Source organism: Sylvia atricapilla, chromosome 17 (genome assembly GCF_009819655.1).
Source record: "Sylvia atricapilla isolate bSylAtr1 chromosome 17, bSylAtr1.pri, whole genome shotgun sequence".
Classification (NCBI taxonomy): Eukaryota; Metazoa; Chordata; class Aves; order Passeriformes; family Sylviidae; genus Sylvia; species Sylvia atricapilla.
In genome coordinates, this window is record NC_089156.1 from 6,847,722 (window position 1) to 6,863,057 (window position 15,336).

General features: G+C 37.5%; 2 protein-coding genes across 4 annotated transcripts in view; one reads left to right on the forward strand and one right to left on the reverse strand.

The window, feature by feature from the left end:
- The window catches only part of TANGO2 (transport and golgi organization 2 homolog), a 423,798-nt gene that overhangs the window by 370,843 nt on the left and 37,619 nt on the right, over nucleotides 1–15,336 (forward strand). The gene's annotated exons all lie outside the window — the stretch shown is intronic.
- ARVCF (ARVCF delta catenin family member) overlaps nucleotides 1–15,336 on the reverse strand; it is a 251,817-nt gene that overhangs the window by 229,355 nt on the left and 7,126 nt on the right. For 2 of the 3 annotated variants that reach the window (XM_066331417.1, XM_066331416.1), the window contains one exon: nucleotides 7,879–7,945. The exons of the other annotated variant lie outside the window; for it this stretch is intronic. The gene's annotated coding sequence lies outside the window, so the exon portion shown is untranslated. The remainder of the gene's footprint in view (nucleotides 1–7,878; nucleotides 7,946–15,336) is intronic. 3 annotated transcript variants of the gene reach the window in all.

A 15,336-nucleotide genomic window follows, 5' to 3' on the forward strand; every position in this document is an offset into this window, starting at 1 on the left:
GTTAATCAGGGTGGGATCAGCTCTCAATATAACACCCCAAAATCACTGGATGATGCAGCAATGCTCTCTCCTCATGTGGTGCTACACAGAAAAAAGGAAGGCAAGAGTTTTTGTACTTAAACTGAGCTGCCAGACAGTCCATTAGCTATTAACAAGTGTGAAAAATTCCATGGCATATCTGTGTCTGCTTGACAAATTCCACTGAGTGAAGACCTTTTTTCCATAGGCTCCAAGTTTGTCTGTAACTCTTTCCTTCCAGCCTAGAAAAATCATCTCCAGCACAGAGTACAGGCAGTTTGCTCACCTCTAATTTGCCTAACACAGTATGAGCTTGTGAGCTCTCCCACCTTGAGAATTCACCTTTGGGCAGAATTAGAGACAGTAAAGAAATGCAGAATGATACCTTCAAAATCCCACAGGTTTTCTTATTTAGCTTCCTTCGATGCAGCTTTAACACCACCTCAATGCTGTACTGCAAATACAGAGCACTGTCACCACTTTTAATAAAAATATACAGCTATTTTAGCTATTTTATAACTGCAGACATGCTATAGACTTCAAGACCTTCCAAATTCATTTCTAAAATTTGCCTTCTGACCCTCAAGGATCAATGCCTCTTATGTCTTCTCCTTCTCTTGACTTAAATACAGTCTTCCTCGGTCTTTTAGTCCTTAAAAACTGGATTTACAATATCTCACCTAGTGCCTTGTCAAGCTTATTATCCCACAACTCTGCCTGACCTGAAAGTCTGACTTTCCACTGAAATGGCATAAATAATAGCAACTCTTTACCATATAATATTTATATAGTAAGAGAAATAGCACAAAACTTCAATCTCAAATACAAAGCCAGGATCTAATTCAGATCTTATGTAAACTCAAACAGGAAAAATTACTTCCGTGATGTTATTTTCAATTTTCAATAAATGTCCTACTGTGCCAGAACAGCATGCCTAGCTCTGAATTCCAAACAGCAAAGATTGCCATGAAAAGCCAGAGGAGCTTTGTGTCAACTACAAACTCATTAGCAAAGACCACGTTTATATGTGCTTAGTACTATTCCACAGGTAAATTTACTGCAATACAGCAGTCCCAAGGTCAACAGAGGAACCCCATCCACACAAAATCATTCCAGAAACATACCACAGGCATCTTCACCAACGTTTGCAGCATTTAATTGCTTCTAGTGGGTAATACAGAACGCTATCCCAGTATTCCCACCCCTCAGAAAGTCTAGACTCTCCAGTTTCTGTTGAAGAGAAGAACTTGCAAGCTTTGGCACCTCAAGATCCATTATGTCGAAATTTTTAATAGGATTTTTACTAACCTTCAGCTTCAGTCATTGGGAAAGAAACATCAGCCAGGGAAAGACATAAGTCAAAGGATGAGTTGTATATATATTTCCACCTGCTGGCAGAAAGGGTTTACACAGCAGTAGTATGCTTCTACATACTTTTAAGTCTGGAATAAATCCAATAAATCAGCAGAATTTTTTTTTTCAAGTTATAAGAATAATACAAAGCAGCATTATGCTTCAATGTCACTGGCACAGAAACGGCACTACAGAAAGTCTGCTTTTCATCAGGCTGCACACCTCCAGGTCTGGGGGCATAATATTAGTCTAGCTAATGTTTATTTATTCGTTTTTTAATTAACAACTGAATGCCACCAACATGCATGTCAGCTTCCCAAAACTGTAAGTAATATAGAAGTAATAAATGCAGAACATGTAATGATAGTGTTAATTAGGTCCAGTGCTCAGCTAAGTGTTTTTCAGTCAGATGTTTATTTGAAATTAAAGCAGCACTCCAAGGAATGAACTGTATTCACCACCAATAAGCTGCTACAACATGGAACCAATTGTTCACATTTCTCCAGAACTGATGGCGGAACACCACGATAAAAACGCCAAAAAAGTCTCCATTGTCTATAAATACCAAGAACAAACCACTGTTCTCCACTACAACAACAATTAGAGAATTTTCAAGTACAGACACCACACCCCCAACCTCATTTGGGGACTTTTCCACACCTTGCACTCCAGACTTTCATATGGTGCCACTTTGGGTTCGTAATCAGTCAGTGGCTTTTATCAACTATAGCACCTGAAAGTTTAACCTTCCGATTCCCACACAGTGTAAGCTCAAAATTTCATGGAACAGGACAAACTGCATCATCTCTCCTGCAGGACTGTTCTAGCGGCATGAAGAGACTGGTTCACTGGTTAGCAAGCACTAGCATCCTACAGTCCTTTCACAAAGCTTAGCTAGAACACTGAAATGTCTGCTTTCTCTCCCTTCTGACCTTGATGACACGTGTGACAAGGCTGTTTTCAAACATACTTCTAAACTCAGCTCCATTAAAAAAACCTTCTTGAAAGATATAATACTGCATTAACACTTGCTGGAAAACATCTAATCTTTGTGCTGCCCCCTGTATCTAGAAATACCCTGAGAGTGACGTGCAACTATCAAACATACAAACTTCCTCCAAGAATGGTGAGAATTTTCTTTGTCACTAAATGAAGTGTCACATTTTTGTGCCAAAATATCATCCTATACATGTATATAGAAAAACGTGGAAAAAAACCCCAGCAAATATTTTCACAAATGCCTAGTGCCAAGATAAAAAATGCCTAAAACAAAAAGTACTGCAATCCATTACAGCATTATGAAGTCAATCTTCTGTCAGCTGTCAGTTCAGATTCTGTACAGAGATCTGTCTTAAGGAGAAGAAACACTTCAGGAAAGCAGAAGAATTACCATACAACAAGCTACAATTTAATTAAAAGAAAGAACATGCTGAAGATAATGTCAACAAAAGAATATGATAATGATCATTTTAATGAGATAAATATGCCCTCATAATCCCAGTCAAAAATGCCCGAGGTCCATCTTGGCAGTGGTCAGGAGCAGAGGCAAGAAACAAAGTCTTCCTTTCTACTGATGTGGGCGATGTTAAAGCTACAACAATTGCTGGAATTCCAGTCAGGAAGGAGAGGAGGAACAAGTGATGCTTTAAGCTTCTGAGACAGATCAAGGCACGTTTCCCTTCTGTTCCTGAATGCATCATTCCAGGGAAACAATCCCTGCCAGAACTCTCATGGGACAGCACATCTCTGCAGTTGTTCATGTGTGACCCTCCAGATGGAGTAAAAATTCAGCTTTAAATGTAAAATGAAAAAAGGACTGTTTCATTAGAGTCCAAACGCTCTCAACTTCACTACGTAGGTAGTTTAGAATCTACCTCAAAATTCAGTGAAGTCATGAGGTTTTTAACAGGAAGACCCTTAATTTAAGTTGTGCAAGACTAAAAAAAAAATCTCACAAAATTCTTCCGGACCATTTCCAACATGTTTCTACAGCAAAGCTGCAAATCAGTTTCAGAAGATTTGTTCCATGTACATCCCTGTTGAAGCCCAGCACCAATGTAAAACTTCAAGAAAAGAAAAATAATCAATGCTTACCACAAGGCATGAAAGTTTACGATGGAAGAATAATACTGAAACTACAAAAAATCAAGAAAGCAGCCAAAAGCCAAATAAAATTGCCTGTCCTATTTTATAAAGTATACTTTTTAACACCTGAAGAAGAAGTTAAAAACAGTCACCATGGGATGGTGCAGCACCCAATCTGGGTGCATTTCAGTTCCACCTGTACCTGTTTTGTGAGGATATGTTTCTGAGGGGAGGCTTACTAAGGACCAGGTATTGCAACATTTTTCTAAGAAAATACTTCATATTTTTTGTTTAATTATTTTCATCATCCAAGTTTCCTTTAACCACTTTAAATGGCCTTTAATGTATCTAAACAGAAGGAGAAAATTTGTCTAATATTTATGTCTTGTCAATTCTATAGAGGTGTTGCTGTAAGAAATGTAAATTAAGAGACTGGGTCTTAAAGTTTTATTCACTGTAGTTTTAATAGACCGTGCCCATCTTACTCCATTTTACTTGCCAGAGATGTCTCCAAGAACACTGAATGAATATTAAGAAGGCTACCATGACTCCTTCTGTGCAAGTACAAATTAAATTCTGAACTTGTCATCTCCTCATTGGCTCCATATGGGGAAATTTGGTATGGCACCTGGGAATATGCCAGCAAAGATATGACAGAGGAGCTGCATTGCATGTTTGACCAGAACACAAACACTGGCAGTTTGTATCTCAAGGATCAGAAGTTACATATTTGTTCTCAATACTAATGTGTGCACGGAGGCACAGCTCCATTGATAGGTGTACATTAGCATGTTTCCACATGCTTATCCCAAATACAGATTATCAGTCCTTTGAGTCCAGAAAAGCATCCAGGTTTGAATACTGATGCATTTCAGATGAAGCAAGTTTTCTTTCTCCAAGCCACGAAGCAGAAAGCAGGGCAGCACACAATAATGTATCATACAGACTTCTAAGGCCAACCTGAGCCAGGCAATTCAATGAAATTCTACTTCAGAGAGGTTAAGAATTTTGCAAACATTTAGTAGACACTCTACAAAAAAAAATCTTCCTGTTTCAGTCATCAGTATTTCAGTATTTTAGTAGTTCTGATGCTCCATAAGTTATCATTTATTAAATCCATGCATATTGCACTTAGGAATCCAATGTACTTTTTAAATCTCTATTCAACACCACCAAAGGCACTACAATGATGTGGACAACAATGAAGGCAAAATTAGGACTCAGCAGTAATTCTGAAAGGCTTGTATGATCATTAACTAAAGATAATCATGTAAAGGTAAATTCTCAGGCACACAACACAAAGTCATCAGACTTAGTTTGTAAACCATGTCATGCAGAGACAATAGTAAAACTTCCCATTCAAGACAAACAGACTTGGCATCAGATAAACCAGATAAAAATAACTTCCAAGAGCTACAGATGAAAAATTCATAATTAATATCTACATATAATGTATACTATATGGTGGGGAAATTCCTTTCTAAAATTACTTAGTTCAGATTTGTTTGTGCTGCAAATGCTTATAAAACAAAATGCTAACTTTGGGTAATTTGAGTATTTGGGTCATATCTTGTGCTTCCCATATGTGACAAAGACTCTTACATGCTCAAGTTTTAATTTAATAAACTTAACTACAGACAGTGTTTTAAAAAAATAGCTTACTCACAAGAAATATCAAGCACATTAAGTAAGAGTTTGATTAATGTATAGTAATCCATCAATTAAGATTAATTCATCACTGTTGATCATTCCAGAAAATATGGTAGAAACCCAAAATAAGCAGACATAAATCTATGAGCAATGAATTAGGGAAAGAAAATTAATTACACGGGGAAAAAAATGTTCCTAACAGCTTAAAACCACCCATTTTGAATGGCTGAGGTCTGAAATCTGGCAGTCTGGAACACATTTCAAATCAACTCCATTTTGTACACTGCAAGCAAAACTGACCATTTAAATCACACAACTACAGTTCTGGAAATGACTATTTAGTATTAATTTCTGAAAAGACACTTATTTTTCCATGTTTCAGAAATCATTTCTGGGCACCTTTGGGCTAGAAGCTTTTATGCCAATTTCACCGGTAATAACAGCTTCATAGAGGAGCTTGAAAACAAATCTTATGAAAGTTATTGCACAGCACACATAGCACCTCACTTTTTGAAATATTCACCTCTGTAGACAAGAACCTTTTTCTTAAATGACATACGTGAAAATGTCACTAATAATCATTAACTTTTAATAAAAAGTTGAGAACGAATACACAGTTTTGAAAACTAGATGTGTTCAGGAGATGACACTTCCTCTCCAATCCAGATTCCTTTTTTAAGTGACCATTAATACCAGCAAGGATTCATCCTGCAACACTCCCTGTCTTGTGACAAGGCACTCAGTCCATTCAAATCTACTCCCACAGACAATATAACAAAACACACTGGAGGATATAATCCCAACTACTCTAGATAACCAATTTTTGTGGTGCAATGACTTCCAGAGCTGTAGTATTAAAAAACCCAATATGCTGGCACAACAGAAATGGTTATGACTTCTTTCTCCTACTTAGGAAATACCTTTTTTTTTTCACATACAAGTAGTACAATAGTTACTTAGTTTTCATGTAACCTTAACTAAAGCAGATTATTTTAAGTGTTTTTTGAAAGAAAAGTCTTTACATTCAGACAGTATAATGTTACTCCCACTGAAAGCCACAGAAATGCTACTGCTGACCTCAGTGGGAGTAAGAGCAGCTCCAAATGGCTCCAACTTTCCAGATTTTCCACCACAATGTCTATTGCACAGAAATGCAATTCAATCTCATCATTAAAAGCCACAAACCAATAACCAATCAAAATAAACCCAAAATTGCTTTGTAAGTTAGCAGTCTCAGTCAATGAGTTGCACTTGTAAAGAAAATGACTAGCATTCTTTAGGGCTGACAAGCAATAAATTGAAAGCACCATCATTCTGAAAATGTATGGCTCTCCTGATTAAGGGTGACATACTCTTTAAAAGGAATACAGAGAATACCTCACTTCTGAAACAAGAAAGCAGTCTTAGGACACCAACTCTGTAAGAAAGCCCTTTGGTAATGATAGCACAATTAGAACTGTTTCTTCAGAGCAGAAGTAACAGGAAGCTTTTCAAAGCTGCACATTGCTTTCCTTCACAAATACACAGCAGAAAAACAACAGATGCATGATTATCATGTCTCCACAAACAGCATTTCATTTGACTGTCTGATACCTTTTTACGTAATTTTGAACTAGTAGTGAGGCTGTTTGATAAGAGATTCTATTCCTGCCACTTTATTCCCTTTCACCCCTACAATAATTTTACTTTGCTCTAAATACTCTAAATTTCATCTCAGGCTGACTATTATAGTGAAAAATCCCCTAAGAATTCTCCCACCTCTTTTATATTCCTTAGGATATTCAGAAGCCATAGCTTTCAATTTTGCTTGTACTGTGTACACTGTATCCCCATATTTTACCCGAAAATCTACTTTTCCTAAAACAAATTTAAAAGGAGACTAATAAAAAAAAAAAAAAAGAAGCTTTTAGAAGTTTGAATTATTATTAGTAAGTACAGCCGTCCTCTGGTTTAAGTCATTGAAGAGACCAATTTTTTTTTTAATTACGTTCCTTTCTCCCAGTGTAAATGACTTTTCCTTGTGAAAGAAGCTTCTGCCTGGGTAGGTCTCAGGAATGATTTCTCAGATCAGTGAAAGTCTTACAAATGATTAAACTGTTATTGCTCTTTGCCTACACTGACTGTGCTGTTCTGCCAAGGGCCGTTCTGTGACAGCAGGGAGGCTCCGGGGAGCCCACACCTCAGCACACCTGGAGGGGAGCACTGAGCTCAGAGCTGGGCAATATTCCCCTGGCACAGAGCCCTGCACAGAGCCCTGACCACAGCCCGAAATGACATCTGTCTGTGCAGCTCAACACACACCTGAGGGGCTGAGAAAGGGCAGTCAGGAGGTGGGTTCACCTCCTGCCCAAAAGCCAGACAGCAGCAGAACAAAACACCTTGACAAGGCCCATTTAGAAGGTTTTGGAAGCTTTATTATTAGCTACATTATATGCAGTTGATTATTCTACATTTTGATTATAACATACATTTGTTTTTATCTGGTGATTTGGTATTCCAAGCAGGCTAATTCAAACTCTTGCATATTTTAGCCAGACTCAATTCAAAAGTCCTTCTGTTTGAGAGAAAGGTCACTATGGGCTGTTACTATAAAAAGAATTCAGCCTTTTATCACTTTATCGTTGGCTAACAAATGCAATCTGTGAGACTGCTACATTTTTAATCTCTCTATTTACTGTCCCAGACAATTTTGCTTTCTAGATTTCATACACACAGGAACATGTAATAATGAAAGAAATACAAATATATGTAAGAAATTTTGCCAATTCTTACCAGCCTTTCAGGCAAGTTGTTAGGCCCCTCCCCTTGTTCATAAAGCACAACTCAGTTATGGATATCCCTGGAAAACATAAACAGCAGATCAAACTCTGTAACTACTGTGACTAGTGATTTGTTGACCTGAGGAATGAGACAACTTCCTATACAGGTCACAGCCCAAACACCTGCCAGAAGTGCACTGCTATCCCTAGTTCAAAACAGCTGAAGTCAAGGATTTCTTCAATCTCTAGAGTTCCTACTTCCCAAAATCAAAGTTCAAGGCTGAAATGTCTACCTGATTTGAATGCTCCAGTATGTGGAAAAGTTGCTACTGGAAGCTTTAGGTCATAAAATCCAAAAATCATTTGTGATTGGAATAAATATATAAATCAATCAATTGATCACTAAATGCCCAAGTGCAGCTACAGCACCACAATGCCAAAGCACTATTGGCCAGACTTTTCTACTGCCAGTTACACTGGGTTTCTATGACAGTCACACTGACACACAGAGACTGACAGCAGTGAAATAAGTAGTGAATCTCACAAATAATTAGGAGTTGTTTTGTCGGGGGGAGTTAACTGTTGTGGATGAAGAGTGCTCACTCACAAGGCCTCGCCTGAACCCACTAATACCAGACAAAACTAACACTCAGATCCACAAAGGATGTATGTGAACTTAGTGAGAAAAACAGCTTCCTGCATCTGAGAAATTGATTTTTAAGTGATGTAAAAAATACGAACACAACTACCTGCAGACTCTTTTTATGGAGGAAGACTTTGAGGTCTGTCCCCCAATTCCTGTAAGCAAGTCAGCATTTGGCTGCCTCCCAAAATCTGTATCTTCTCCCCAAGTGTCATCACCTTCCACAGGAAATTTTATGTTTCATTTCATAATTTACAAGCTCTAAGACAACACTACGTCATGATATAGCAATTCCAGGGCCTTTAGGATAACACAATGAAAATTAGCTAATTACTAACAGGATGCTTTATTTATCTTCAACTCTAATAAATAAATGCTTTTAAGTGCTGTAGAACAAAGAAGAAACCACATCACAAACACGAAGCACACAAGCAAGTAGAGCACGTACACGGAAATTCAGTTAGTCACAAAATAAAATTCATTAAAAGGGTCACATTGTTCCAGAAACAGCACTGAGGGAGATGGTCTAATCATAAAAAATGTGTTGAATCAGTACAAATCCAACCTCAGGCAAGAATTTTCCTCAAAAGTTTCATTTTTATTTGCAATTCAGACTTGGCCTGATGAGCAATTTAATCCAGAGGTCAGAAGCAAAATCTTGCCAATGTTTGCCCTTTTAAAAACATTTTTCCAAAGAAAAAAAAATGAATACACAGTTTCCTCTAAACCAAAAGAAATGCAGTTATAAAAATAATCAAAAATAATATTAAACAGACATCGGTAGGATAGTATTACATATTAATAAAATGCAACTGGTAGCTTGATAAAATTTTAAAACATAGCAACAAATCCTGAACTGCACTTCTAAAATTATTTTTAATTGAATATGTCAATCCTGTATGAGCCATTTTAAAAGCTTCTACTCTCAAAACAAGTGGAAAATTAGGGCCTCTTTTAAAGAAGTAAATGATCAGTGAATTTCTTAATGATGATGTAAGAAAAGCAGAAGTTGACAGTAAGCTGATTAAATGCAAGTTTTTAATAAATCAAGGTATCACTTGAGCTACAAATCTGGCTACCCTGCTACCTACACATGCCTTTAAGACCCAAGAAGACTTCAGGAAGAAATTATAATTATCCATAACTTACATTTATGTATATTGTAACTTTTTCTCTTTTATGAGTAACTTTGCTCAAAAAGTTTGACATTCTGGTAATTTGCATTTGATTAAAAATTTATCTCTTTCCAGCATCTGAAGATGTTCATGGGAGGAGAAATTCAAGTGTATCGGAAACTTTTTTTATGAGAACAATCACCTATTATTAAAACAAATCCTTAACTTTCTGCAATGTCATATTCTTTAAATCGCAAGGGGTGTGCATTCAGTGTGATTTTGGATATCTCTATACACTACAGCTGAGTAAAAACATTAGTTAAGTCAAGCAGCAGAGCAAGAGCAGAAGCTTTCCAGCCTTCACTCGTAACCTTGTTTAAAAAGTTTCATCTGCCAAAGTCCAGGTCCCGCAAGGTCTGAATTTCTCAGGAACCAAGCCAACCTTGAAACTACTGCAGTAGTACAAGTGGAGTTGTATTCTGAACTTAAATCAGCATCATGGCTTAACACACAACAGTAAGCAGAGAAGAAATGAAGTACAGTCTGTCATGAGCTTGAACAAGCTTCACTGTGCCAGACAAGAACTAACGAGTCTACACTCTGACTGCAGGAAGGAGTCTCGTAATAGTTTCTTATAAATATTCAACAGACCCACCATGGCAGCAGCTCCAGAGTGAAGGGTGAAGGTCTCTTAGAGAGCAGCTCCAAGCACAACGCAGCCAATTCTGACTGCAACCTTATGCTGAACCAACGCCAGCTGACAAGGGCATGACCTTCTATTGATGCTGAAAACGATGACTTGGTTCAAAAATTGTTTCATTTTGCTGCCACAAATTTAACAGCTCAGGCTTTGTCCCCATGAGATGAGTAAAACATGCTCATTAGGTAACCTGCTTCCAGAGAGACGGGATTTTAAACAAAGGCTAAACACCTTTATTTTAATATTACAAATATGTCCTCAAGGTGCTTCAATGCAGACCAGTTGTTGAGGTGCAAACTGAGCACTGCTCTCTCTCCCAGTCCCACCACTGCCACAGGACACGTCCTCCACAGGAACATCGCCCTGGTGGAAGTTACAGGTAACAAAAAGTATGTCCAAAAAAGCACTGAGCAGAGAAACAGCTCAATATCCCACCACAGCAATTCTGAGGCTCTTCAAAAATGTGCACAAATGAAAGGAAATAATTTTCACTTTGTTTATCCAGTCTAGCAGGCAGGACAATTATTAATTATTTTAGCAACTTCTTTCAGCTTGTCCAAAATATTTACTGCACATTGTTCTCATCTTCCTAGTTACAGACATGCCAATGTTAGACAATATCTGTGACAATCAGCTTGGATTTACTATTCCTACCAGCTGTCTTAAGTCTAACCAATAAAGAAATATTGAACAAAAAAGGGGATGAGAGTATCCAAATGCCACAAAGATAAGCAGGCAGTTATTTCTTACTCCGAATGCAGTAACAAGAACTCCAGAGGCCAAAACGTTCCAGCTGAGCTAACTATGGCTCCCTGCTGCTGTTACCAACATGGTACTGTAGAAAGTAATTGCAAATATTACTCACAAAGTACAAAATAGAAACAAACAAGACAATGGAAGAAACACGTATCTCCTGGCAAAAACAAAACTCATTAGAAGATTATGTTCAATAGAAGTCAATACGCTTTGAAGCCAGCTGTAAAAAGTAGCAGTGGAAGCGTTAAATTTGAATGAACCTCTTACAATTATTTACTGCACTAATGGCAGAAGTTTGACCTTAAATGTTAATTTAAATAGATACAACCGAGTTGGTTAAAAAACACAAATGTGGTCTGATAAATGCAGCTGGTAATGGTGCACTCAGACCTGCAGCCACATCCCAGCCCCAGTCAGCTCTGTCCATCCAGTCCCCACTCACAGCCAGCACAGGCACGGGGAGCCTCACTGATCCTTAGCCCCACTGGCAGAAAGACATAAAGGGAGATGGTTTTGTAACCCTGAAACAACTTTCTGGTTTTTGCACAGTAGACACGGAACAGCTGAGACTGGAAATACCCTCGGATATCACCTGGCAACTCTCCTACTCAAGGCAGAGTCAGTTCGAGCAAGTTGCCCAGGATCATTTCCAGTCAGCCTTTGAAAATCTGCAGGAACATGATCTCTGCAATCTCTGGCCAACTTGTTCCAGCATTCAGTTCACACTTAACAGCGAATTCTTCCTCAGTTTTTGATTGAAGGAAGACTCCACTTTGTTCCTGCCAGCATATGAGGCTGTGCTGGCTGCTGTAATACTCCTGATCAGCACAAGCTGCTTAAATCAATGAGCTCCAAAAATGACAATGAGATGTATAACCATGAAATTTATTGACCATGCCTGCCTGCATGCATTAGTAATCACACAGTATGGCCTCTGGGTCCAATAATGCAGAGAGTTGGATTCCTTCATCTTCCAATGGCTGCTCTAAATTCCCCAGTCACACGAGGACACGCAAAACAAGCACGCATCTTTTTTTTTGTTTTGTTTAGTCCTAGATATTACACCTACTTTAAACCAGCTGGATTTTGTCTTGTACATACTCAATACATTTCTCTCAATTTCACTGTGTCAAAGGAATTTCAAATAGTTCGTTCCTCAGATAATCTCCTGTTAATACTCCTTGCCTCAAAAAATATGTTCAAAAACCAGTTATTGTGAGGGGGATCTGTGAGAAACTTGTATGAACTCAATGCTCTTGAGAATTCTATCAGAAATCAGCCACTTGATTTCATGTGAAATGACAAGCATGCGCAAGCATATTTTTTTGTTCTCTATTACAAATGTCTCAAGTGACATTTGCTGTAAGAAGGACAACGTTAACAGCCAGTGAAATGTCAAAGGTTTCCCAAGGAGAAGTCAATTCTGTTCATGCTTCCACTCTTAAAGCACTTAAGTAATTCAGGTGTACCCAGTCAAACCACACCTGGGTGAAGAAGAGGGAAATAAATATCAGGTGTTTAATACTAAAATTGTAGAACTGTTGCATTTGTGCACAATGCCTTTCTCATTTTCTATTTTCTAGAAGAAAATACCTTGAGATTTTTTTTCCCCAATAGAATTTTCCAACTTGCTGGAAATGTTTCATATCAGTGCAGCTACTGAAGTCTCTTATTTTAGAGTACAAGATTGATAATTAAGTCAGCCTATTTCAGGGTCTTCCCCCTCCCCCGGCGTCTTCATTACAGCTATTTTCATTCTGTACTCTCCACACACCCTGTGCACCTGTAATCTGTATCTACATTGTATTAGTAGGATCCTCCTAATTAGATTTAATTTCTTCAAGTGAGGAAAAAAAGTGACATGCTAAGCCTGCCAGTTCTTTGAAGAATGTCCTAGAAGGTCAAATGGTGTGTATATAAGGGTTTTGTGATCCGTTTGACACAAGGAAGATAAGGTTGGTCAACATTTCAGATGCCTTCAGTAATGAAAAGCAAAGTAACTGGTATTGATTCCATTCACATCAATCTCAAAATGGTAAACAAAATAATTATATCCTCTGTATAGCAGTCTCCCGGGTACATGCAGATATACTTAACAGATTACAGACAGAAGACAGCTCATTTAAATCACACACTATGTGAAATTCTAGTTTTCTTAGTTGAACAACTATGTAGACATTAAAGCTTCTGAAATCTCTACATTCCTTATTCCTATGTATTTAACCAAAATCAGAAACTGTCAGATCATTACTTTTCCTACAGATTACGGCTCCACAGTTTGTCTATTTCTGAAACAACAGAAATACCTGTACTACTCTTTTTGAAGCTTTCACATTCTAAAATACATTGGTCTAGTACATCAAAGAAAAAGTAATTTTTAAAATTTTAAAATACCCCCCTCTCCTATGTGAGACCAGCTGCTTTCCTCTAGACTTCAACCTCTCTTCACAAGAAGTAGCTGTGCTTATCCTGTGATTCTTATTGACCCTTCCCTGTTTTTGTGATACCATGACAAACTATACCCTGCATTACCTTAACTAATCAAGGGCTAGAAGGCTTCTCTCTCAAGCCTTGTTTTCTGCATCACTGGTGGAATCACAGTTCAATCCCATATACACCAATTCCCTGACAACCTCCTCTTCCCAACTGCATTACTGCAACAGTCACATCTGCATTTGGCACATGTTAAATTCTTTCACTACCACAATCAGTAGCCAATTTCTTTGCCTGAACACTGCACCTTCAAAACACAGCGTGTACTCATTATTGCACAGGTAGTAACCCTGTAGCACAAAAAAACAAAATCTGTAATTAGCCAATATGTAGTCTTGTTTATGCTTAAAATGTCTATTGCAAATTATTGGTGTATTCTCAACCCAATTCTGTGTTTTCTAAAGGTAATACTACATAGAAAGGCTAATGCATTTTTACATAAGTCATTGTAGTTCTTGAAATAGTGATACATGAAATGATGTAAAAAACTACAGAATCTATACCTTTGGTTTCCATAAAAAGGACATTTCTCTGCATTGCTGCCCTGCCTAGGTTTTATCTTTAATGGATTTCAGAACATTTAACTTGTAAAATGTTAGAACGTCAGAACGACCTTCTAATTCTTTCTACATTCAAATGCACAATGCAAAGCAAATTTTTCATTTAGAGCATATAAATGGTTAATCCAAAAGGGAGCAAATACAAGGTCAAAACAATACGAGAAAGTAAAATACCTTGTAGGGCAGAGTTTAAGACACTGACAGTTCTCTTGGCCAATGTTAAGGTTACCAACATCACCCTCCTACAGAGAGGGAAATGAGAAGAATTTGCTAAATATAGCTAGAACTGGTTGGAAGGATGCCTATCCTTATTTGTGCATTCATCTGTTAAATTGTGGGCAATATAGTCCACTAGACAGCCTGAAGCAAGTGTGGATGTTCAATATTCTCTGAATTATACAACCTCAACCAGAGATTGGACTTAATTACACAGTTTACATCAGTATAAATGGAAACTTTGTATTTTGAAACGCTCCACAGTTGTATGTACCTCAATTCTTATCTTAGGTTTTGGTAATGTACTAAATGCCTTCAAAACTGCAGTTTTAAACAAGGATGGTAAGAAAGGCAACAGAATTCTTGTGCTTATTGTATGACTGTCCTCCATATCTAAATGTATAATATAAATACTCACACATGCTGACATCAGAAATCAGGTTTTATGCTCAGAGCTTCTTTAAGTTTAGTAGTCTGTGGAGATCAACATTTTTCTTAAATTGGTCTGTAGGCACATTTTTTAAATAATTGCAATAATTAAATATACATGTCAATACATCTTACAAAATTAATCCATCTTTATTTGAAAATAAAGCTGTCATAATCACACAAACCTGAAAGAAACAAGCCAAGGAAGTTTATACACATGTGATCTAAGCTTTCAAAAGGATTCCCAAACCCTTGGGTTCAGTGACAATACTGGAAAGAAATGTAATGTAATTAAACCAGCACTAGGTGCCTAAATCTCTTTAGGAGTTTGGGCCTAAATTCCAAACAGATGATTGAAAGTCTCAGCCAGGGTATCCATTTATTTATATATATAACTGAGATTCTCTCATGTTCCTTTTATACATATAACAGGCTTTAGTTCTGTTTAACATCAGTTCTTCAGAACCTCAAATACTAATGTTCCTAAAAATCAAGAGTTATCATACTGCTTCTCTACTTCTAAAACCATGCAAAGTGGTTTGTGGCATCATAAATTAAA